This window comes from Pteropus vampyrus, unplaced genomic scaffold (genome assembly GCF_000151845.1).
Source record: "Pteropus vampyrus isolate Shadow unplaced genomic scaffold, Pvam_2.0 Scaffold7, whole genome shotgun sequence".
NCBI lineage: Eukaryota > Metazoa > Chordata > Mammalia > Chiroptera > Pteropodidae > Pteropus > Pteropus vampyrus.
In genome coordinates, this window is record NW_011888788.1 from 10,451,658 (window position 1) to 10,477,590 (window position 25,933).

The 25,933-nt window shown below is 32.9% G+C and overlaps 1 protein-coding gene across 1 annotated transcript in view; it reads left to right on the top strand.

The window, feature by feature from the left end:
• The window catches only part of MACROD2 (MACRO domain containing 2), a 1,889,795-nt gene that overhangs the window by 508,515 nt on the left and 1,355,347 nt on the right, over positions 1-25,933 (top strand). The gene's annotated exons all lie outside the window — the stretch shown is intronic.

Consider the following 25,933-nt stretch of genomic DNA (forward strand, 5'->3'; position numbering starts at 1 on the left):
ATAGATAGATAGATAGATAGATAGATAGATAATAGATAGATGATAGATATGTGGTAGATAGATGTAGAAGTATCTACATAGAGTAGATACATCATATGTAGAAGTATCTACATATGATGGTATATATCTATATCTAAATATGTATATGTGTATGTATGTATGTATGTATGTATGTATGTATGTATGTATGTATGTATATATATGTCCTAGTTTAGGCTACTATAACAAATACCACAGACTGGGTGGCTTAAACAACAAACGTTTATTTTTCATAGTTCTGGAGGCCAGGAAGTTCAATATCAAAGCACTAGTAGGTCAAGTATCTGGTGAGGGCTCACTACCTGGTTTGCAGATGAACACCTTCTCATTGTATTCTCATATTTTCACATGGCAGAAATCAGAGATAGGAGAAGCAATCTCTCTCATATCTCTTCTTATAAGGGCACTAACTCCATTAATGAGAGCTCCACCCTCAAGACCTAATTACATCCCAAAGGCCCCACCTCCAAATACCAGCACATTAGGGATTAGACTTCAACACATGAATTTGGCTGGGGAGACACAAAGCTAATACATATATTAGATTTAGTCCATAATTCACAAAATATTTACTATATACATTTGCTTTAGATAATTACTACCAATAGTCAATAAAGATGACAGATATGGTTCCTGACCTCATAAAACTTACAGAAAAGATTAAATATGTAAGGTATTTCTGTACCAGCGAGTGAACCATCTTAAAGAGGCTACCCACATTCCACAGAAAAAGTTATTTGCACAAAGATACAGTATCTGATAGATTAAAATATTGGTGTCGGTGTTAAAGTATTTTAAAGAAAATACTTTTTTTAAGTAGTGTAGTAGTAAAGGCATGTAGCTTTCTACGTAGTTTTTTTTTTTTTTTTTTAAGTTGAGCCAAATAATATTAAGGTTACCCATTTAAACACTACTAAGGGACACACAGATAAATCATGGCTGTGTCTTTGTATGAATAAAAAAAAAATCATATGATATAAGGACAAGTATACTAAATTGTACAGACCTTTGATTGCTCATGTGTATTGATTTCTTTGCTTTTTTTAAAAAAAAAAATATTTAATTCTTTTTTGTTTGTTTGTGTTAGCGGACATAGGTGGAGACTTGTGGGTTGTTTGCCAAAAGGGAGATACACATTTTTGAAGCAAGAAAAATAAGACAGTATGTATATTTTTCTCTTCATAAATAAAGGTGCTCTCAGGACTTTTGATGAAGGGTGATGAGATATGACTTACGTAGTAGTAGTAGTAGTAGTAGTTATGTTTTAAATGTTAACTCTGATGATGAATGTTTGCATATTTTTTGAATAAACGGCTCTTTTATGTTCTTTCTTAGAATCTTCTAGGTGAGTTGAGTTAAACATTTTTCTTGAAATTTTCTAATGCTAGGGTGCCATTTGAAAGGATGAAGAGAAGTTGTGCTTATACATATGACAAAGGAATGAATACTTTCTGCTATAACGAAAAGTTCAAGCACTAGTTTCAATATCATAAGACTAAGAGAAATGCTTACTTAGAATTCTGCACAAGGAAGGCCAATTTGCCTTTCTTGTAGTTAATTGATTGGAAATGCAGATGGTGACTTGATAAAATTTCAAACACTATAAATTTCTCCAAAAATACACTTAATTGGCATCGTTTTGCTCTGTACGCTTACTTTTTACACCCCGCCCCCGATGATGAAAGGTCTTTTTTCCAATGTTTTGATATGCTATATTTGTCACGACAATTTCATCTATATTAGGGTTTTTATCAAGAGATTTTATTCTGTGTCACTGATCTGTCTGCCAATTATCAACTCTGGTTCCAAATTATTGAATTATTATAGCCTAATAATATTTGGAGAGGCCAATACCTGCTCATTACTCCTGCTTCAGAAACTTCCTGAAATTCTACACATAGATATTTTTTCTATCAGATGAACCTAGAAATTATTTCAAGTTCTAAAAAATATTCTTCTGGTGTTGTAGTTGGCTTTGCAACTTAATTTAGGGAAACCAAGTATCTTTTATAATATTGAGTTTTATTATCTACTAATATAATATGTTTTCATTTGTGTCTTATAGCTCTTCTAGAATTTTATACTTTGCAGATCCTTATATATATATTTCTAAGTGTTCACTGGTTTCTCTTGCTACTATAATTAGAATGTTTGTTTATTTTTTTAAACTTGACATAGTAATATTATTAAATATTACATATTAAGGGTCCCATATCCAGCTACTTTGGAATCCATTTTTGTACTAAAACATTTTCAGGTAGTACTTCTTTTTCTTGTCAACTATCATTATATTGCCTGGAAGTAATCAGAGTTTTGTTTTATTTTTGTAATACTTGAACAAATGAATTACTTTTCTAATATATTGGTTAGGACTAAGTTCAGTTTTGTATATATCACTAATAGTGACATTCTTACCTAAGTTCTGACATAGATGAAAATGCTTGTACTATTTCATCACTATAAGTTGTTTTCAAGTTTCAGAGAGAAACTTGAAAACCCCCATCCCCTCTGTCCGTCACCAGATTGTCCTCTATATTTGTGAGTCAGTTTTTGATTAGTTTGTTCTTTTTGTTCTTTAGAGTCTTCATATAAGTGAAATCATATGGTATTTATCTTTCTCTGTCTGACTTATTTCACTTAGCATAATAACCTCTAGGTCCATCCATGTCATTGCAAATGGTAGGATTTCATTTTTTTAATGGCTGAGTAGTATTTCATTGCATATATGAAACATAACGTCTTTATCCAATCATATGTTAATGGGCATTTAGGTTGCTTCCATATCTTGGTTATTGTAAATTGTGCTGCCATAAATATTGGGGTGCATAGATCTTTACGTATTATCGTTTTGGTTTTCTTTAGATAAACACCCAGAAGTGCAATTGCAGGGTCAAAAAGTATATACATTTTTAATTTTTTGAGAAACCTCCAGACTGTTTTCCATAACAGCTGTACCAATTTGCAATCCCACCAACAATTGAATGAGGGTTCCCTTTTCTCCGCATCCTCGCCAACGCTTATTCTTTGATTTATTAATGATAGCCATTCTGACAGGTGAGATATCACCTGTGATATCTCATCGTGGTTTTAGTTTGCATTTCTCTGATTAGTGACATTGAGCATCTTTCATATGTCTATTGAGCATCTGTATTTCCTCTTTGGAGAAGTATCTGTTCAGGTCTTCTGACCATTTTTTAATTGGATTGTTCATTTTTTGTTGTTGAGTTGTATGAGTTCTTTGTATATCTTGGATATTCACCTCTTATCAGAGGTATCATTAGTGAATATCTTCTCCCAATCTGTCAGTTGTCTTTTTGTTTTGTTGATGGTTTCCTTTGCTGTATAAAAACTTTTTAGTTTGATGTAGTCCCATTTGTTTATTTTTTCTTTTGTTTCCTTTGCTTGGGTGTTATATCCTAAAAGAAATTACTATTAGTAATATCAGAGAGTTTACTGCCTATGTTTTCTTCTAGAAGTTTTATGGCTTCGGGTCTCACATTTAAGTCTTTAATCCATTTTGAGTTTATTCTTGTATATGGTGTAAGAAGGTGGTCCAGTTTCTTTTTTTATATATCTGTCCAATTTTCCCAACACTATTTATTGAAGAGACTGTCTTTACCCCATTGTATATTCTTACCTCCTTTGTCATATATTAAGTTAATGTATAGGCATGGATTTATTTCTGGACTCTCTATTCTGTTCCATTGATCAATATATCTCTTTTTTCACCAGTACCATACAGTTTTGAAAACTGTAGTCTTATAGTATAATTTGATATCAGGTAGTGTCACACCTCCAACTTTGTTCTTCTTTCTCAAGATTGCCATGATTATTCAGGGTCTTTTACAATTCCATATAAATTTTAAAGTTATTTGTTCTATCTCTCTGAAAAATGCCATTGGTATTTTGATAGGGATTGCACTGAATCTATAGATTGCTCTGGGTAGTGCATTATCTGTTTCTTAGTGTTTTTATGAAACCTGCTGCTTCCTAGGAGTAAATCTTTGACTATCCTTTAATTTTCTCCTTATTGTTATTTTATTCAAGGTTTCAAATCGTCTTAATTTAGGCTATCTATATTTTTCAAGAAAATTATCCATTTTATTTAAGTTTTCAGACTTTCTGGCAAAAAATAATTTGCTCATGTGTATTTCTAGTTTAGCTTTATTTTGTAGTTATGAATCCTAATTAATTGCATTTTCTTTTTTACCTTGATGGGTCTTAAAAAAAATTTTATATGTCTTTTAAAAGGACTTCTTTTGCTTTTATAATTAGATATTCTTTGATTTTCTATTTCATTCATTTTTGATTTTATTTTTCTCTCTTCTTTCACTGTGTGGTAATTTCTCCCATATTTACTATTTTTGTGGAGTAGTTTTCTTAAAGCTTTGAACTGAACGTTTATTTTTGATTCTTTTCATTTCTAATATATGCATTGATGTTTTCATATTTTCTCCATTACATAGTAAATATTATAAGACATGAATCTGTAGCACTTCATAAAAATTTCTTTGATTCATCTCACAGCTTTTGACATGAATGGCTTATTTTGTTGTTCATGTCTAAGTAGTTTGTAATGTTATTTTTAGTTGCTGTTTAACCAATGATGACTTAGACATTTAAGGAAGAATTTAATGAAAAATTAAATTATTTTAAAAGAGGAAATATATAACTTTTTAAAATTTGTAATTTCATTCCATTGCTTCAGAAAAGAGTGTCCTGTATGATTTTCTATTTTTGTAGTTGAAATTTTGTGTCCTAACACATGATTTTTAAAAATTATATTATTTTTGTTTGAAAACAATTTATTGCTTGATTCATGGGATGTATTTCCAGAGTACATTGTTTTATATATATGCAATGATTAAATCAAGCTTGTTGTAGTAAGTAAATATTTTAATCACTTAATTATTTTATATTCTTGAATGGCTGATTTCTGAGATAATTGTGATAAGATCTTCAGTTATTCTTGTAAAATGCTCAATATTTCCTTGTTTCTATCTGTTATTGCTTTATGGGTTTTGAAATAATGTTAGTATAATGTCTCAGTAAGTAAAATATTATTTGACTATAACTTTTGTCAAAATAGAACCACTTTCTTGGTTCCATTTTAAGCTTTTCATATTGAATTCTATTATATCTGATAGTAATATTGCCATTTATTCTTGCCTTTTATTTTTCTCTTATCCATTATACTGTTATATCTTCTAGTTAGATTCTTTCTGTAACCATTTAATTATATCTATAGCTCTACCCATTGTGAATCTATATTTTTTAATAATATAATTTAAACCATTCACATTTATTATAATTATTGAAATGTTTGAGCTTATTCCTGAAAGTTCATTTTTGATTTTCTCTGTACTATTTATCTCCTCTCTGGCTATGTTAATTGTAGCTAGCCAGATACCAGGTTAAGCTGAAAATTCAGGTAATATGTATTTTAAATTGAGGGAGAAAAGTTCTAACAACAACCAGCTGGAAAACAGTACATCTGCATGCAGTTCACTAAATGCTATGTCATGAAATTCTGCACCACTTTATAAAAATATGCTGTCCTGATATACAAAGGTGACCTTACTGATCTTTCCATCTGTGAGACATGTGCTTTGAGCTGCTTTTCATGTGTTGGTGAAAAGTTGTGTTGAGCTATGGCATACATTTGTATGGCAGCTTCTTGGGGTTAGGATTGAAAACTGGATTTGGATAATTTTCTTCTTTGCAACTCTACAAAGAATTATATTTTTTAACATTTTATAATTCATATCTTTTGATCACTACAAGCTGTCTTAACTACATTTCAGTGGTCATAAATATATTATCCAAACTGGGGTGCTTTTGATCATAAAAGGAGGCACTATTAATAATTAATACATTGTAAACAGGTATGAACTGGGACCATCTGGGCCAAATGAGACTTAAAGTCGTTCTAACCCTGCTAGTTATGAGACTTAAAGTCATTCTAACCCTACCCATAAAAAATACTTTCTAGACAAAGTGGCAGGATATTTGGGCTTGGTTTGGAGGTTTATGGAGCAGCAAGATTTGTATGAGAAAAGAGATTACGATACTGCAATGTGGCTTAGATAGGGCACAGTCATATCCCATAAAGTCGCCTGATTGTCAGGGTGGAATTATAAACACAGACTTCCTGAAAAGGACACATGAATCCAAATTCATCCATTTTGCACAATGTGCTACAGGTCTCATTACACAATCCCACTTGTATTTCTTTGTCTTTTATGTACATTATGATCATATTACTTTTGCTCTTATTACTCCTTTATCTGTATATTTTAATAGTAATTTTATCTTGGATGGCCCAACTTACCCATTGGCTGAACTTTATTTTATTTTAAATAGTTTGGTGCCATTGTTCTAAATCTAATGCGTTTAATCAATTTTTTTCCTCATTGCCTTTTCCCCACAAGAAAACACAGGACTATTAATAGAATTCTTTGGTCTAGGGATATAAGAGGCTCATCATATATCAGCTCTCTTTGCTCTCTCCCTTTCTTGGTAGTTTCCGTTTTGTAAATTACACGGTATCGCTACATTGGCTCCCTACAAGTGTATCTCACAGCAAAACAAACAATAAACAAACAAATAAACAAACTTAGAATATTCCTAGAAATGCCTGTTTTAAAAGTAATTTCAGCAGCAACTATGTTTAAATCTGGCCATCTCTAGTTCCAGGGCAATTTCCAAACACCAAAATCCAATGATGAACTGGACATCACCATTCCATGTCTACAAAGGAAGAACATTAACTTAGCACAGTTTGATGTCTAGAAGAAAATGTACAGCCTCATAAAGTTTGAAGAGCTTTTTCATATACTTTACACTTTAGTGTAATTCCTTTATAAGACAGATTCTGGGGACAGGAGCAATATTATCATCACAAGCTAGCTAGTGTTACAACAGCCTTTTGCTGCAATAGTCAAACACATTTTTATTGAAAGGCAACTATATACCAAGCACTATGCTGAGAGTTATAAAATGTTTCCAAGGAGAGCTCAGTACCTGGTTAGCAATTTAGACTTGGAAAACAAAATTTGCTACCCTAAATGTGTCTCTTTTGCATGAGATTGTTTTATTTTTTAAGAAACAAAAGATACAGGAAGAACCCTTGACCTTCCCCTGAACTGCCTAAAAGAATATAAGATATAAGGCTTGTTATAGGAAAAACTATCACCACATGTAACCATAATATAATATGAACTATGTGGTAGACAGGGAGGAACCAAGCAAGGCCCTTTTGATCAAAGTCCTCTCTGTGATCCACTATCTCTAGATGACCCAGCAAACATTTATTTACTAAACATTAACTCATCTCCCTGTGAATTGCCTTCCTCTTCTTTGAAGTCTCAAACCATTAACTTCTCCTTATCTCATGATGGCATTTAGGGTTCAACTACCCGATTTGTCCTTGGGCCTTATATTCTTATGGAACCTCCATATGTACATACATAGTTAAATTTGGTTATTTTCTCCAATTAATCTGTCTCATGTCAATTTAATTTTTAGACCAGCCAGAAGAACCTAGAAAAGTAGAAGAAAATTTCTTCCTCCCTGGCAGACTGAATATGAAGGTAGTAGGAAATCACTGGGCAGGCAGGAGAAAGGAAGATATGTTGAATAGAGAAAACTGGATGTGGAAGAGCATGGCAAATAGAAATGCAGAAGGGCATGACTGGATGCTCAGTTGTGTTTTTTGAGAAATCACAATAAATATATTTGAATAGGGATGGCTCTATTTGCTTTGGAGTTCCTTAAACACTAGGCCAAACAACAACAAAAATGTACATGTGTTAGATAAGAGGTAGCCATGAAAGGTATTTGAATGATAAGGTGACATGAACCCTTCTGTATCTTAGAAGGTTAAATATGACCACCACATCATGGCTAAACTAAGTTGGAAGAAGCGGCTCAAAAATTCAACGTCAGTAGCTTACAATGTACATCAGGTCCTCAAACAAAAGCGTTTTGTTTAACGTCATTTTGTAATAATGTTGATAAGGTGCCATAGGAACTTAACTTGTGTTTATATCAATTAGCCTATGGGAAAATTAATTTTGTTATACATCGTTTTGCTTAAAGTTACGGAACCTATCAATGATGTTAAGTGAGGGCTTACTGTAGTTGCTGTGTTTTAGGAAAATTTTGGGACAATTGGCCTAATTGTCCCAAAGAGAAAATTATGATACAGAAGATATGCATATTTTTACTTGTCTCTGGGTATTTTAATTCCCCATTTTTTAGATAAATTGGTTTTATTGGCGTGCAAAGGTATCATTTAGTAGCAATTGCTATACCAGATCTATTTCATCTTTAATGGGTCACTCAATACTTTATTTTCTCCAGTATAAGCAATATAAAGTAAAATGTTCCTTTCTGTTCATAGTCTCTGTCTTTAACTGTAATTAATATATTTTTTATATTTAGAAAATTTAGTGCTAGCAAGTCATTCCTTAAATTCTGTTCTTCATGATCTAACACATTCCTGGGGTAGTTTGAATTTTAGATAAATGGTAGATGATTGTTATAATCAGTATTACTCAATAGATTAATTATGGCAAAGTATAATATTGTTTTTCATTGTAATCTACATATACTCTTATTAGTTTTCTTGCTTGATTAGAGGAAGATATTGACTGAATCTCTTGAAAGAGGCAGATGTATTTAAGAGTACAGATCATGTATAATAATGAAATGTATATGTGCAAGTAACATTCTGATTTATACTTTAATTGCTATTTATATGCAGTGTGAATTAAGAGTAAAACAAGGTGAGGGGAAGGCGGGAAGAAGGAATAAAGAATATAATTACAACTCAGTCATTTTGCATTATAACTGCTTTAATTAACAGCTTTATGGTGGCAAAACAAATGTGATTTGGAAAAGCTAAGAATAACTAGGACCGTAACATCCTCTTTGGGAAAAAGTTATTTATGTTCTTCATATTTATTTGAGATTTTTTGACACACAGCAGAAAAGCAAAGTAAATGACATATTTGTATCATAGAAGATATTTATGATCAATTTTACCAATTCTATGTACAGTAGTTCCCCCTTATCTATGTGTTTGCTTTCCTCAATTTCAGTTACCCACGGCCAACCAAGGTCCGAAAATATTAAATGGAAATTCCAGATATAAACAATTTATGTCTTAAATTGCTTGCCTTGTGAGTAGTGTGATGAAATCTCACCATGTCCAGCTCCATTCTGCCAGGGAAGTGAATTATCCCTTCGTAGGTGGTATATGCTCCCTGCCTGTTAGTCACTTAACAGTCTTTTAGGTTATCAGATTGACTGGTGAGGTATCCCAGTGCTTGTGTTCAAGTAACACTTATTTTTCTTAATAATGTCCCTGAAGTGCGAGAGGAGTGATGCTGGCAATTCAGAAATGCTGAAGAGAAGCTGTAAAATGCTTCCTTTAAGTATAGCACAAGATATTTTGAGAGAAAGAGAGAAAGATCACATTCATGGAACTTTTATTACATTGTATTGTTATAATTTTTCTGTTTTATTATTACTTATTGTTGTTAATTTCTTACTGTGCCTAATTTGTAAATTAAACTTTCTCATAGGTCTGTACGTGTAGGAAAAAACCATATTTGATTCGGTACTATATTTGGTTTCAAGCATGCATGGGAGGTCTTGTAATATATCTCCCATAGATAAGAGAGGACTACTGTATTATTAATACAGTTATTCATTTCTTAATTTTAATACTCCTATTACTTTTAACATATTTATTTGTACCTTTTCAGAACCGTATGTATGTATAGTATTTAAAAAAAACGTTATTATGTTGAAATCATGTTTCTTTTTGCTTTAACTGCTTCTTTTTACTTAACTAGGCATCATGAATATAGAGTTATTGACTTCCAAAAATAGGATATGATTGTCAGGTGATTTTCAATTCAATTCAATCTTTTCATCCATCTAAAACAGTTTTGATAAGCATCTTTTAGCTCCAAGCATGAGACTAGGATAGGAGATAGGTCTAGAAAAGTGGATTTCAGAGACTAAGTCAGAATCTCAAGCAGTTAAAGAGATAATAAGTGAGACGTGATAAGCGCTGTTAAAAACATGCAAATGAAGATAGTAGGAGTACAGAGAAGGAGAAAATAACTTCGTCTGAGGGAATGGTAAGAAACTGAGGGGGGCCTTCTGCTGACATTTTCCTTACCCTCTTTACCCTAGTTTTTCATCTCCGCAGTTTGTTTCTGTTTTCTTCTGTCTAGTAATTATCTGTGGTCTTGTAAATTCTCTCTCACTTGATTGGTATTGGTCTACTTCTTTTAAATGAAAAAAAAAAAAAAAGATAATTAGCAATTGTGAGGCATTTATGGGTTTATTCAAATATGGAAAATTCTGCTTCATGATAAAACTAATACAAAACTTCCTTGTCCTTTGTCACAACCAAATATAAACATACATACATACATTCATACATACATATATATAGTGTTAATTTTTAAAACTGTTAGTTATATGCCAACTATCTGAACTGTTCATTATAACCTAAGGCAATCTAATAATAAACCTTAATATTAAAATAGTTAAATATACACACAATATATATTTGTTGTAGAAAGCTAGAAAATACAGATAAATAGGAGAAATTAGCACTCCAAATTCTGCTATTATTTCACTATCTACCTTTCCTGGCTTTTTTCCCCCTTATATGGATATAGACATACAAATACTAACAACAAATACATATTCAAAAAAAATGGGTCAAACCATATGTATTGTTTTGTGTTCTACTTTGTTTACTTAATCCATTATAAACATCTTCTAATGGCAGCAAATACAGCGCTCCATCTTTATTTTTAATGATAGCCTAGTGTTCTACTCTATGACTATATTAAAATTTATTTAACCAATCCATATTTAGTTATGTTTCTAATTATACATAGTATAAGTAACCACATTAGTAACATCCTTGTAAGCATATCTTTACATGTATGTTTAATTTTCTCCTCAGGATGACTTACTAGTAGAATTATTATGTTAAATGTTATTCAGTTCTTAAAGTTCTTACTACACATTGTCAGATTGTTCTCCAGAAATATTTTACCTATGTATAAACTAACTAGCAGTGAAAACACTGTCCTGTTGAAAGACATACATTTATATGTGGATATGTAACATTTATATTTTACACAGAACCAAATTAAACAATTGAATACCACACATATGTATTTTGATTTTTTTTTATAGTTCAATAGTTCTGAAAGCAATGAACATTTCCATACTTTAGGGAAGAATTTCTGTCTTCATTGAGAAAAGTCAGATTTTCCCATTAAAACACAAATCCTTCATTTGAATGGGTTTATATTAAGAAACTTTTGACTTTCCAAAAAATTTGAAATTTCTTCAAAAATTTCAAGACTTCCAGTAGCTTTGAGAAGTATAATGTAAAAGAAATTTTATCTGAATTAAATATGCAAGAACTGATTTGTCCTAGCTATGCATCAAATGACAGGTGATAAATTAGACAAGAGTATTGTTCCCATCTTGCTTTTCCTTTTTGAAGTTGAAAGTGATTGGACTGGAAGGGAATTCCCTTCATTTAACGGCAAAAATTCACTCATCTGTCTCACTCACCCTTCTTTGGTTTACATATATTTTGGATCACAAGAGGATTAAAATTTAACTCATAATTGATAATTGCTTTTTGACAGTAAAATGGGTCATCTTTCCTCTCATTATCAATTTCCTATTCAATTTACCATTTTCACTGAAGAATCAAGCTCTTCAATCACTTTCTTTCTCTCTCCCTACTCCAAACACCATCCTAAGTAATTTTAAGCTTTATGTAGATGGCCTTTTGAATTCCAATTGAGAAGTCTTTACTTCTCAATTTCTTGCCTTCCTCACCAGTGCTTATCTTTTTTCTGAATCACAAGTTGGGCCCTGTATCAATTGGAATTTCATAATCCCTGAAATCTCATTTTCGAATACACCATTGTTTTAACATCGGCTCATTGACTCTGGTAGCCCCATTACAATTATTTGACCTTACCGAGATGAGTAATCCATCGACCCCACCATCTTCTCACTATCCATCAGCCTCTCTTGTCTTAATTTCCCTCCTGGTCTTAGATTCGTGGTTTATCATTACAACTCCTGTACAAATACCCTAAACTCTTTGCCTCTCTCTTATATCCTCTTACTAAACTCCATCTTAGTTGAACCCAGTTCGCCTCCTTTCCTATGCCTACTCCCAAACAACTAAATATGACTAGAGAAAGAAATCTCACAGTGATGCCCTTGAAATACATGATCAGAAATTTTTAAAGAGAAACTACCATTAGCACATAAATATGAATTCCCACATTGTGATGATTATTTATAACTTTTCATCCCCCACACCACTATCCATTCAGATAATGGCCTCCTGAAATAATATTAATTAAACAGAATGGCAAAACTCTCACTTCACAGAAGGAATGAACATCTGTGACTTCGCTCAGGCTATTACTGAGAACCGATTTTCTTGAATGAGCTTTTATCTTCCTGTCAAGTAGTTACCTTATAAAAATTATGATTATAATCTGTGGAAAATGGAGTTTATGTCTTCCTTCAGTACTTTTGTTTTCTTTTAGTATTTCTACCTATCCTATTTCACCAGTAAAGTTACCAAATTATTATGACTATGTACACATTTTGGTTGCTATACTTACACTTTTAGAAGTAGCAGAATATAGAGAATTGAAATATGAAAATGCAGTTTTGATTCCTTTCATCTTATACTTGTGAAGCTTGTGACTTTAGACGAGTTTCCCAACTTCTCTAAGATGTACTTTGCCCATCAATGCAATGGAGTTAATAATACCGACCTTGTTGGATTGTTTAGTGAATCAAATGAGATGTGTTTATAATCTGTAAAGCCCTGTGCATGTACGACCTGTTATCATTTGAAAATCTTACATTCAGAATTTCTTCTAGTATGTAAATTATTATAATTTGAAATTTGATGTTCAGTGTCATGGTTTTAAATATTGCTATACTGAAAATTTATAATGAAGTGTCATCTTTTCAAAATGTCTATTTGGTTTCAGAAATATGGTTTGCAAAAGCATTAAGTTTGAGGAGCAGTTGTTAGTCTTATTCCCTCTCAAGGGACGTAAGTGATGAATTCTTGATGAAACTGCATCATTATTGCTTATACACAGTGGATATATTTCAATTACTATGTGAATAAATTACTATGTAAACATTTGGTTGAAACCTTATAAGTCTTATGTGGGAATGAAGACAGTTTGTTGTTCTTGGCTTTCCCTTTCTTCACGAAAGCATTTCTTAATCCTTTAATTTACAAATACAATAGTGTTTTTGAAGAAATATAGAGGAAAGAGTGCCCAGAGAGTGAGTTGACTTAGAAGTGTTTATTTAGCCCTCAAAAAACATATGAAAATATCAAGAAACTTTGTCATCTTCAAATCTGGAATCATTTTGGAAGGTCTGCTTTGAAAATTAAGCTTCTAACAGTAAGGAACTGGCTTACCCAACTATCTTGTTTCAAGGAAAATAGAGAAGGCAAGTTGGCTGAAATTAAATCTGGTTCATTATTCACTAGCCTTAGGGATAATCACATTTAGAGGGAAAAGCTATAATTAGCTCAGTTGTTGCTTTTTACCCTGTATGTGACAAAATCCAATGATCTCTCCTTTCATTTTTTTTAAGTCTCCAGATATTGTTCCCAATTTATGTATTTTAGATTTTGCGATTCTAATAGGAAATAGAGAAGTTGTTTTTAGTACTTGATTATATAATATTCACTGACATAAATATAGACACAAGATTTTGTATCCTTAAAACTTATACTTTGGAGTTATCTATTAAACTTTTTGTTATACTCAGTTGTTTTGTTGCACTATGGCTATGTCCAAATATGGTGATTAAAAATATATTCTTCTTATCAAAGTTCAGCATAAACAAATCTGACCTTCTCTACTTTGTTTGCCTGCTTTCAGCCTCCAGTAAGAACTGGGGTTGGAAGTTAATTTTAATTAAATTTTAAAAGTAATGAACATTGCAATTAAACATATGGACATTCCCAGAAGCATTTCTATAAGCAACATGTTCATCTGCAGACTCACTCAAACCTCATGATCATATTAAAAATTCTTTTTGTTTAAGATCATATTGCTTAAGCTATGCGCAAGCTTTCCTCATATTTCATCTGTTATTTCTGGTTTAAAATGGAAAATAAAAGTGTAGTCTTCTTTCCTTTATATGTTTTTACATGCATGGTAACCAGTTTTTCGGAAGTATTTATATTTTTACGATTTCAAATTGACTTTCTATGTGAATATTCTAATATTCTAATATTTTTACTATTATTTAAGTAGAGTGCACTACTAGGAATTTTAAGTCCTGTAGTCTATGACTTTAAAAAACAATAGTGGTAATATGGAATATGATTTTATGATGGTAATTTGAATTTTTATGCCCTGTGCTTAAGTATATTTTGTTAATATTTTGAATTCTTAATTTTTCATCTTGGTCTAACCAACATTTCTCTGGAGCAACTAAACATATTAATTGATTTACATGTTAATTAAGTAATTTTCACTAGGGTACTTACTGCGAAGATGGCAAAATTTATTTGCTGTGTAGCTTTCTTGATGGCCTAAGTGGATATGAGGAAACGTAGTAAGGAAAGCAGTTTGAAGTTCAGGAACTGCCTTTCATAGAGGATTTCAGACATCCTACTGCCTTGCAATTTCCTGTCATACATATTCTCCATGGTGCTATGTCACATGCCACAAATCTTGGGCTAGATTCAAAGATGAAGAATTATAGCATAGAAATCATTAGGTTGATAGAAGAAAAGTTATTATATTCTAAACACAATTTAATTATATTTGTGTTATATTTGTATCAATAAGATAAGTTTTTTGGATTTGGATATATAAGTTTAAAAGTTCAACACAAAGTATAGATGTAAATAGAATTAACTATGATGATTTATACATACGATTAAAAGAATATGTATTTCTATAAAGGTATTCTGGGTACGTGAATGTGAGGAGTTTACCTTCTAGCAGGATACAGACATTCCCAAATAGTTATAAAACTGTGCATTAAGTAAAATTTTAAAAAAGGCATATAAAAAAAAGAACTCTAGAAAGCAGAAGAAAGAGTAGAAGGGGAAAGAAGCTGGGATGGCAAGCCTTCCGAAAGAGATGACACTGATGTTGAGCCCTGTCAAAATACATGATAAATAGTATCAAGGCATTGAAGATAGGGATGGCAGAAGATGAAAAGGGAACTGTTGAGAGATAGGAGAAGGATTATTGGAAGATTGTACATTTAATTGGAACTTTGGAGGTTGAATAGAGCTCTGACAAACATAAATGGAGTAAAAAATATCCCTCTACTTCAATAATAGCAAAATAGTGAAATAGTAGTAGAAAAGTCACAAGTGAGGAACATGCTAGACATATTCTGCAACATTCCCATTTGACTTGATGTGAGCTACGTGAGAGGAAGATAAGCCTTGGAAGTAAATTTAGACCAGATTATCAAGAGCCTAAAATGCTAAATTGAGGTGGTTGGATTTTTATCTATAGGAAGATTCTTTTAGCAGCAGAACATGGGATGGCTTAGAAGGTGGAGAGATTGGAAGCAGAGCCATGTACTATGTGTCAAGAGACAGTAATTGAATTCTAATAGTGAGGAGCATATTTAATAAAGTCCTGAATTGAGCAGGCCATGACAATAGTAATGGAAAGATGGGAACTGATGCAAGAGACACTGTGAATGAGGAATTGACAGGGCTTGGCACTGTCTCCACATGAAGAGGAGGACAGGGGAAGGTTTCAGAATAAGCTGAGCTTTGAGTCCATTTGATGAGGAGTAAGGTGGTACCAGTGACCTAGGTAGCTATCACTGCAGTAGGAGTAGGACTGCCAGTTGATTAACGCGTTAAAGCACACAGAGGTTGACATTTGCAGCAGTTATTGGGAATTAAGAGCCCAGAGAGTAGGAGAAACTCCTCTATTGAGTCCGCACACTGTCTGGATAGTGCTGATACGATAAGACATTCATGTTTTCAGGAACAAATGATTAAAGTTTTGAAAACGTGACAAGGCCATGGGATACACCTCAAAACTACTAGAACTCAGTAAAATCACTTTATTTTTCAGTAGCTTAATTTTCTCAGTTATACAATGAGACTAATAGTTTCATATTCATCTCCTAGGTTCTGGGATTGTATTAAAGGTATTGTTTTAGTCAAAAATTTATAATAGGAGATGAAATATATAATATATATATAATATAGCATATTATATTATACATAAGAGATGAAATATATAGATTTGTTTTTATTGAGAGACTGTCAAAACGAAAAAATATAACTAGTATTTAAAATTTTTCATTTGTATATTGTAAGATGTTCTAAATACAAAAATTTATAAAAATGATTAGCTTTTATTAGGTTTTCACTCTGTGCCAGATACAATTTTAAGTACTCTTCAAGTATTAAATAATTTGATCCTTAAATCGTTACCATGGTGTTGTATTATCTTCATTTTACAGATGAGGAAACCAATGCTCAGAGAAATTAAACAGCATTTATAAATCTGAGACTTTAATCCAAGTACTCAGGCTTCAGAACCAAGCGTCTATGTACTAATGCATGTTGCCTCCATATTGAGTAGACATCTGCTTCAGACTGAACTTCATTTCGTTATCATATTTGTATTAATGTGGCCTTCTCCATTACAGTCCTCTATACTTCAAAAGCTCATGTGGTCCAGATGCATTGCCTTTGCTTCCACACATACTTATTTCCTCACTCTGAAGATAAATTGATTGAAGGCTGGTACTGTCTATTATACAAAAAAAAAAAAAAAAAAAAAAAAATGACATGGCAGGAGGAAGTTTCCAGACTTTAGATCTAGTCCAAATGCTTGGTTTATATCTGAGCGTTCTGGCTTGTTAACTGTGTGACCTTGAGAAAGTTGCTTACCACCCTGAATCCTGGTTCTTCATCGGTAAACACAGAGCTGTGCAGAGAGTTAAATACGTGTGAAATACTTTCAAAGTGTTTTGGCTCATAAAAATCAATCACCAGGGCTGACAGTAGGTACAGTGTAGAGAACCCACAATACATTTTAGGAACCCATGAAAATGCTTTAATTTCTTTTAAAATCAGAAGAAAAAAATTAACTTTTGGTTGAATAAAATGTTTAATATATGATATTAATATATTCATCTTTATACCAGTGTAATTGTAAAATATAATTTTTTAATTTTTTTAATGGAGCAAAAGTGGCTTGTGTCTGTGAAAGTCATCACGTGGTCCTCCTGGTCACCACCTCTTACTGTGATCCCTTAAACTTCTTCTAGTATATGAGCCATAATGCTTTCCTCAACATTTTGTTGATTGATTTATTAGCCAGATAATTTCTAGGTTACACAAATTGAAATAAAGGTAAAACTGACTTTTATATTCCTCATCTAACACTATTTCTTTAACACCTCCTTCCTAAGTAGTTCGTTATTTTCTCTTCTGGGCTACCTTTGTACTGTGTGGTTAAACTTCTCACACCATATTTAAATTATTTGTTTACACATCTATCTCTTCTGCTAGCCCATCAAAACATCTTGCGAACATGGATTGTATCTTTTCCACTCCTATATTCCCAAAAACTAGTGGAGCAAATGACACATAGAAAGTTGGTGTTAAAAGTTTGATGAATTAAATCGATTCCATTAGCAACACTAACATTGTACTGCCATCCATAGGCTAACCGCTGTTTGTGTAATTTGTAAGATTTTACCTAAAATTTTAGACATCTGAAATGAAAAATTGTCATCTATCTTGAAAGATTAGCTTCTTCTTAGGACTTTTCTATACTTTTCAGCATTACTCTCTACCATCCTAATTATTCCTTAAAATTTGAAAAGTTAAATAAATTTGTCAAAATTTTTTTCCTCTCTTGCTAAATTAATTAACAAAGGGCCTATGAAAATGGTCAGTCAGGGTCATCTGATATCTTTATGTATGCATTCTTGTGTTATAAATAATTCTGCGTCTCGCTGATCTAAAGTGAATACAGTGTGAGAGTGAGAAGTGAGCCTTAATTTCTCAGTACCAAAGACATAACAGCATTATTCAATTACAGAATGGGAGATAACATATATCACAACTAGGGCTTAAGCATCTAGTTTTATGGATAATGACTTTTCTTGTTTTATTCTAATATTATTTATAAAAGTTTTATTTTCTCTGAAAAGGAGCAGAATATGTAATAAAGTATTAAGTAATTTGTTCCTGATTAGTTAGCACCATATAGTAATTTTATTTTTTTAGGAGACTGCCAAGTACCTTTTGTTTTTCATTTATTTTTGTGTTTTCTACTCTCTGATTTATAACTTTCTTAGGAGTTTTTACATCTCCTAGTTTGTGGTACATAGAAGAGCAAGGCACTAGAGAAGAAAGAAACTGTTTGCAGTTTGGACATTTGTGATAATGGTACCAATTACATCAAAGAGGTTGGAGAAAAAGGTAATTTTTGTCTTTTTCAAGTCCAGTCCTGCGCAATAGCCTCTAACCAGCTTGGTTGCTTGCAGGGATTATTTTCCATTCTTAATATTTCTTCAAAAGAGACATGGATAGTTTTAGCTGTGGAAAACCAATGTATGCTCATGTATAGATAATATAATTTCAGAATTTTGTCATGGTCTAATACCTGGAGTCTCATGTTTATTGGACCTTCCAAAGTTGTTTAGATTGCTAATTATACAGGCAAGATGCTTGATTAAAAAAATGGGTAGTTATTACCTTGATATGAGGTTTTACAAGATGATTTTCTTCTTTTAGTAATAATAATTGATAGTTTTTCTATTATCATGACATTTTTCAGCTGGCAGAATACTTTCATGTGCATTATTTCTTTTGATGCAGAAAAGAAATAGACCCTCCCATGTGGAGGGTATTATTATCAATATTTTACAGATGAATAAATTGAGCCGTATGGACTTTAAGTGACTTAGAAACAAGCTCTCACAGTAACTAGCAGAATCAGGACCAAAGTCTGGTCTTTTTATTTAAATTTCCTTATTATTTATGACTTCCTTGCTTCTAAGCCCTTTAAATCAGTAAGATACAACTATAAGCCTCCTGACACAATTGAAAGGCAATCAAAAACAACCTTTCTCTGACCCTGTCTAGGCTCACTTATCGCAGATATTTTATCCACCTTTACTGGCCACATCGACATTAATCCATGCTTTTGTTCCTCTGACTTGGATGTTATATGTGATCTCTACTATATTTTGGGTTCAACCTGAAAACAGTCACATTTCTTTTGTCAAATTAATAGCGCAAGCAATTACATCTGAGTATATCAGGAAGCTTACTTAGTTTCTCCTTCTTAGGATTTTCCTCCTTAATTATTCAGGAACCATGACACTTGCTAAATCCAAATAGAAGTCATTTTACCTTCCAACTACCAGCAGAGAACACATTTGAGTTGAGCCATTCATTCCTGTTGTTGCTTCTGGTTGCTACGTGTTGTTTCTGTTCTTGACTCAGCTTGCACAGTTCTGTTTCTAATATTTACTCCCTGTTGCCTATTTGCCCTTGTAGGAATAGGTCTCTTACTAGCTCACAGGGATACTTCATGTTGGGTGCCATGATTACTTCCTTTTAGTTTATATTTTCAGGTTCAGTCATTATTCTCCAAAGCAGGGTGGCCTTGTGGAAGGGTGTCTGAGTTTGGAAGAGCTTTTTGCATAAACCATGAACTGAAATCATCTCTAAAAAATATCCCTATGTCCATCTTCTCCACATCCTCTCTAACACTTGTTATTGCTTGTTCTGTTGATAACAGCTATTCTAACAGGTGTGAGATGGTATCTCATTGTCCAAACCTCAGCCTCTAGTTAATGTGTTCCCTTTCTGCAAGGCAATTTTATTTCAGCGTCTTCCTGCTCTTTGCTGCCACAGAGTTTTGGTGAAGATCGTCCTAAACAGGTCTTTCAAACTTTGAGTAGTAGGGAACAGGGCTAAGTTTTTTCTTCTAGGAAGATCAGGTATCTCAGCTGATGGTATCCTTGATCATATTCCAAATTCTCTCTCCTCTTCAAGGAAGAAGTTGCCTTTATGCCTCACATTCATATGACTAAGAGAATACCTTCAAGGCCAGGAAAATCAGTGTCTCTAACTCTACCCATGGAAAAACTGCTATATTTTAAAGTAAATCCCCATTGGACATTCCGTTAATCTCTGAACATTCCTTCAGTACTCTTCTGTCTGTTTGTACTTGTACTTTTGCTCACAAAAACATTAAGATAGCTATGACGCATTAGTCTCTTCAATTCATGGTAGAGAAATTGAAGCCTATAAAATTGGACTATTACAAATAACTAGTTAGGGAGTATATTAATTTCCTGGAGTTGCTATAGCAAAGTTCCATAAACCGGGGGGCTTAAATGACAGAAATGTATTGTCTCACAGTCCTGGAGGTCAGAAGTACCAACCAAATCAAGGTATTGGCAGAGTTGGTTTCTCTGAGAGCTGAGGAGGAATCCATTTCATATCTACCTTATTTACTGTTGCTGGGAACCTCAAGAATCCCTTTGGCTGGTAGATGGTATTCTTCCTGTAGCTTCACATGGAATTCTCTCTACATATGCCAGTCAGTGTGTCCAAATGCCCCCTTCATATAAAGAAACCAGTTGTATTGGATTAGGACAACTCTAATGGCCTCATCTTAATTTGATCATCTGCAAAGACACTGTTTTATAGTAATATTCATAGGTAATAGGGTTAGGACTTCAACATCTTTTATGTAGGACAAAAGTCAACCCATTATGGGGTAGGTGGGGGAGCACAAATTATGAAAAATTACATTTCCTGACACTAAGTACCGCAAGGTTTGTACTATATTCTGAAGCCTCTTATAATTTAAGTTTTTTCCAGTAACCGTTAAAACATTTGTTTAGGAATGTACTTAGTTGTAGGTTTAAAAACTTTTGATTCTTCTACAAAATTTATTTTTAAAATTTCTTTTTAAAGAATTCTTAACTGAATTTTGATCCTTCACATTAATATAATCAGTTTTCTTAGAATTACTTCAAAAAATTCTACAAACGTATTTTTTTTAACAAAAAAGATTGTCAGGCTTTTAAAGAAAAGCAAATATGGGAACAGTACCTGTAGGTCATATAGAATACCCCTATTTGCAAACTTATATTGATGTGTGAGAGTGTGTGTGTGTGTGTGTGTGTGTGTGTGTGTGTTTTGTCCAGTCATAACACCTAGGAATTATAGAATTAAAAATTTATTTACTGCTGTTTGTTTTTCCTTGTGGCTATTGGTCTTTATCACAAGGTTACCCCATGAGAAAGTAATTTTAGAGTTATAAAATAGATGAGGTACTTGTTACTGTTTACAAACATGGCCTAGAATAATGAGATGCTTCCTAAATTTAAACAAGTGAATTTAACTGACATTATATTTTCTATATATATTGAGGTAAAAATATACCATGATAGTTAGAAAAATGGGCTTTGGCATAAGAAAAATAAATATGGTTGAATCTGAACTCTGCTATTATTATATGAGTGACGCTGGACAAGTAACCTAACTTCCAAGCCTCAGTTTTTTCATGTCCAAAATTGAGATAATAATATCATATATCTCATAGGACTTTTGGGGAAATTAAGAAAATATATGTAGTATGTTTACAGTAGTGCCAGGCACTTTGTAAGGAAATGATAAATATCAACTATGTTGTCACCACCAATTGAATTAATTAGTTCCACTGAAATTATAATTACTATTTTATACTATTAAATTAAATCCCTGAGCCTGAAGAGCAGGAGTCTCTGTGATTCTATGCATAGACCAATTATTAAAGTCATAGTTGCCAATAAATTATTATTGTTTTATGTCAGAGAGTATAACTATGGATCTATTGTTTTAAATAGTTCTTTCCATACCAATAATATTGAGTTAGAGCATATACTGAGTTATAAGATTTAAAATTAAAAAAAAATTATTTGGCATTTGGCTATTGATTTTTGCATTTTTAAGCATCAGACTCCCTTTCTCATGCTTTTATTCTCAAGAACTTTTGTTGCTTTAAATTGTTAATTAGAGTAGCTACATTTCCTGATACTATCTACTTTTATTTTTCAAGTGCTAGTTTATCGACTTAGAAAAACATAGAGAAACAAAACAAACTTCTGTTATATAAGCAATATATGTCCATTGTGTGAAGAAATAGGTAATTGCGTGCACGTGCGCACACGCGCGCGCGCGCACACACACACACACACACACACACACATCAAACCAGTCTCATACTCCGCACAAAATCGGTGTTTGCATTTGAGATAGCATCTCTTAATGTTGTCTTCTGACTTATTCCACCTTTTGGTAAATCAAATTTCATCTGTATTGTACTCTCTTTTACCTGACCAATACCTTTCATTGCAGTATGGCACAGAAAGAACTTAGGCAGCAAATAAAGTCAACAGGGACTCTATATCTATTTCTCATCCCCAGATTCCTTTAATGTAGAGATGACTCCCAGTAGGGCTGCTGCAGTAACAAGAATTCATAAATTGAAATTTATTTTCATTGTCTACTGTTGTCAATTGATGAGAAATAAGCTCTGAGGCACCTAAGGTATTTTCCAGCTTAGAAGAATTGTAACCCAAGTTCATCTCTCATGATTTTACCCTTTGCCTGCTGCCTGTCACTCCCTCCAACTCTATTTCCATCTCATTTCCAAAGTGATGCTAATGGCAGTTTATTTCATTGGCATATGTCTCTCCTTATTGTACTATTAAAGATTTAAAATCCTTTATCTGTAATTCTGAAATTTGGTTTTCAGAATCCAAAAGTTCAAAGAACCGAAATATTTTTATAACTGATATGAAGCTATTATAGTTATTTTTATCATGCTTGATGTGAATATTTATGTTTGGCTACTAAAATATAAATGTGCTTGATTACAGGATATTGCCCCAGATTCCACTGGAATTGTTATGTAACTTATGGTACATGCACTAGATTACTTTTCTAAAATCCAGAAAAACCTGAATTATAAACATAGCTGGCACCAGAGGTCTTGATTAAGGGTTGGGCCTGTATTAACACAAAGAGATGACCAAGGACCAGTATAATGAAAAGGAGGGCCTGAGAAGGCAGTTCTATCTCAACTGCACCGTTATTTTATGAACTCTATTTCTGTTCTGTATTCATATTGCTCTCATGATAATGACAGTATAAATCCTCTGCAGCTCCTTCCTTCTTATTTTGTCTATTTCTCACCAAGTTTTGCAGACCAAGACATGTTTCCTGAATTTCTTAATTTTTTGTTTCCACTAATAACACTTGATAGATTTTCTTTCTCAAATAAAAGTTTTCCTTTGTGACCAACACTACACAGCAATTAAGTTATAACAATTTTTTGCTAGAGCTACTTTATGAACAGTACCTATTTGTGGGGACAATAAATCAATAAATCTGTGCCATAGTTTTGTCTCTGAGTTGAGAGGATCTCTAAGGAATACCAAAAGATCACATTGAAAGGCTATGAAAAGAAGAGAATAAAGAGAATAAAGAACAGAAACAGAAGATGAGAAAAAGAACAAGGAGATTTCTCATGGTGGACAGTTAGTTGAATTTTTTTAAATTGTCATTGCTAGGATTACCTGGAAAATATCTACCAATGATAGGTCATGTTTTTACCCTTAACATACTATGTTAAGGCTTTGTATTGTTGCCCACTTGGCATCCATAAATTTCACAGTAATGCTCTTTTTGCTATTTACTGAATGAAAGAAACAAACAAACAAAAAATGCGTTTCTCATTCCAAGTTGGCCCTACAATTCTAGGTGTAGAAACTCAGGCTGAAGTAAAGACTATAAAGCAGATTTCCCCCTTTAGCACTGTTGACATTTTGGGCCAGATAATTCTTTGGTCTCCTGCTCTAGGGCTGTCCTGTGCATTGTAGAAATTTAGTAGCATCCCTGGTCTCTACTCTCTAGATGCCAGTAGCACTTCCTCTCCTCCCTTGTTGTGACAAGGACATTTTTCTCCATGTATTGTGAAATATGCCCTTGAGCAAAATCACTCCTGCCTCTCCCATGGAGAACCACATAGCTCTTATATGTTCTGGAGGTTTCTGCAGGTAGAAGAAGTGCTGCAATTATGATAGCGTTGTAGCCAAGCGTAGGAATAACCAGATTAGTATATCTTTTTGGATTTTACTTTGCATCTCATCTCATTCATTTATTCAGCTGATATTTATTGATCATGGACATGTGCCTGGACTTTACTGGATGCTGGAATAGTAGTGAATAAGAGAGTAAGGTCTTTGTTCTCGTGGAATGCGCCTTCTGGAAGAGGAGGTCACAAGGTGCTGAGTATAAATAATTAGTAAATAATTTGTAATTAGTAAATCAGTAACCAAATGTATGACCAATATAATCACAAACAGTGAAAGGGCTGTAAATAAAAAAGGCAATTGGACAGAGTGATTGGAGGATAGATGAGTGCTGCTTTAGGTAAGATTTCTCTAAGGAAGTAACACTGGAACTGAGAAAGAGACAGATCTAAGGAATGTGTATTGCAGAAAAAGGGAATAGAAAATATGACTACCCTCAGATATAGATAAATTAGTTCTGTTCAATGGCAGTGACAGGAACAGAGAAGTTAAAGAGTGGTACTTGAAGAGGTTTCAGTGTCAGGTGAGATCTGTGTGCCACAGAAAGCCTTTTGATTTCATTAGAATTGCAATGGGCAACCGTTAGAGGCTTTTAAGCAGAAGAATTAGCATGTTCTCATTTACAGTTTTAAAAAGACTGTTCTGGGGACAAGAGTGAAAGCAGATGAAATACATTAAGAGCTTTTTGAAGAAGTGAGAGATGTTGGTGATTTGAGCTAGAGTTATAACTTTAGAAACAGAGGGAAATTTGAGGATTCAAAATATATTAAAGAAGTTGAACTGCTCATAGTTGTATTGATGTCTGAGTGAGGAAAGAGATGACTTAAGGATGATTCCTGGGTTTAGGGCTTGAACAATTGGAAAGATTATGTTGCCATTTACTGAGAGACTTCTTGTTGGGGGACTAACTGGTTTGCTTTGTGTGTAAGAGGTGATTACTTCAAGGTCACCTCTTTTTACTTAAAGAGTGAATCTTTTTTAGATAATTTTTCATGAATCTTCAACTCTGAACTTCATTGCAACCTTATCTTTGAAATACCAACTACTATGAAGCATCATTCTTTTCTTTGCAAAACTATTTATGTATATGAAGTTTACACAAATGACCAGTTCTCAGTAAATCATGTATTCAGTCTTGTGGTTCCAGAAAAACTGATGGATTTATATGGAAACAGACATCCCATGTTGCTTCATCTGCCCTGTGATCACTGGCTCATATAGATAACATGGCTGTTGGGGGTCATGGGCCATGCAGCAGAATGAAGCTTCTTTTTGTACACTGGAGAGAAAAGTCCCAAGAATTAGTATATTAACACGTGAAATCACCCAGAAAAAAACTTCAAGAACATACTCTCTTTCCAATGAATGATTAAGAAGTTTCTCATTCCTCTGTTCTTTTCATTTCTTAAAAATAGCCGAAAGCCTATGTACCCTGCAGGGTCTTACAATACTCTCTTGTCTTTAAATTTCAGTCAATAAGAAGCAGACATTTTCTGTAACCAGATCCAAGTGTTGTGCTCTCTGCTTTAAATTGACAAAATCTGATATGGCAAACAAATGAGCAACAACAAAAAAACAAAATTAATAGGATGGATTGTTTACTTTGGACTGGGGTTTATTGTAGGATGTCTTTAAATAATAAACACCATAAAATGATTTAAAATATAATTTTATAAAC